Raw genomic sequence first — 1,564 nt, forward strand, 5'->3', positions numbered from 1 at the left:
CTGTGTATTACTGTACTAGAGAACCACACCATGACAAACATGCTGCTTCCCCACACAAACATCAGCTGGGCCTCCACTCCAGTAACACTAGCATGTCACAGCAATAACACCATGCAGTCATATTAACTCATGTGAATCATTTGAATCTATTTTCCATCTTCAACCAGGTGGGGCATTTAGGACATATTGTAATGCACAATGCTGGCCTAGAGGTCTAGCTCTTATAACAGAATGAAAATGCAAGATCTTGTAGAATATTTTGGTAATGAAGAACATACATACATTCCAGGAAAGAGGGACACATTCTGTACTTTACTGTCAGGTAAACTCATTCACTGGCTACTGGTTAAGTAGGAAATTTTGTTCACAAATTCCATTCAACATGTCCAGCATGTATTCATACATCTTTCTGTTCTGCCCTCTTTAACAGGAAGACATCATGCAAAACCCAGACTTCCTTGAGTATTTATATCCTCAGGCACACAGTCAGTCATTGAGACACATATGCTCACACACTGCTGTTAGACATGAACTTTATTATTCTATCAACCTTGCTGGCTGTCTACTCCACAGGTGAGGAGCCATTTCCCCACAATACACAGAAACAAATCGAGGTATAATATATGTGTTATTTCTCACATTATTTCTTTTTATGTTTTGTTTTGTCTTTAGGTGGATATGGTCAGACCCTGACTGAATCTGAGCCTGTGGTCATTAATCCTGGAGGTTCTCACAGACTGACCTGCACAGCCTCTGGGTTCACATTTAGTAGCTATCCCATGAATTGGGTCAGACAAGCCCCTGGAAAAGGGCTGGAGTGGATTGCATTCATTCACACTGCTAGCTCCCATAAGTACTACTCCCAGTCAGTCCAGGGACGGTTCACAATCTCTAGAGATGATGACAAGAGCCAGGTGTATCTGCAGATGAACAGCCTGAAGACTGAGGACACTGCTGTGTATTACTGTGCCCGACAGCCACAGTGACGGAAGAGCCTCAAAGCCTGAACAAAAACCCTGTTACTCTTTACGCCATATAATTAGAATTAAACTAGGGGTTCATATTGCATATATATCTGAAGAGTATTACATTCCGGAAAATTATAAATACCATAAAATATAAAAAAACTAATTTTTTTTATTTATCATGTATCAGTTATTATTTTGTATAATTTCAACATGTCAGAGTATTGTCCATGCAAAAGTTACTTTCAAATGTACTAACATCTTTTACCCTTGGGGTCAATTTGACCCCAGCAATTTAAACCTCCAAAAATGTATAATATCTCAAATTTGTTTAGTCAGGTACTTTATGTTTGTTTGTTGACCTACCTAAATATCCCTTTAAATATCACAATACCACCACCCACCCCCCTTATACATCCAGAATACCTGTTACGTGACTATGGAGAAATATGCAGATCACTGTAAAATCTCACTGATTGACCTATAATTGGAAAGAGATATCCTTTTGGTGTTTTCATGGCTTCATATTATTTCTAATTACATATTGTTGCTATCTATAACATTTGGAATGAAAAACAATTTCTTATATATTTTATACA

The sequence above is a fragment of the Clupea harengus genome, chromosome 1 (assembly GCF_900700415.2).
Source record: "Clupea harengus chromosome 1, Ch_v2.0.2, whole genome shotgun sequence".
NCBI classification, from domain to species: domain Eukaryota; kingdom Metazoa; phylum Chordata; class Actinopteri; order Clupeiformes; family Clupeidae; genus Clupea; species Clupea harengus.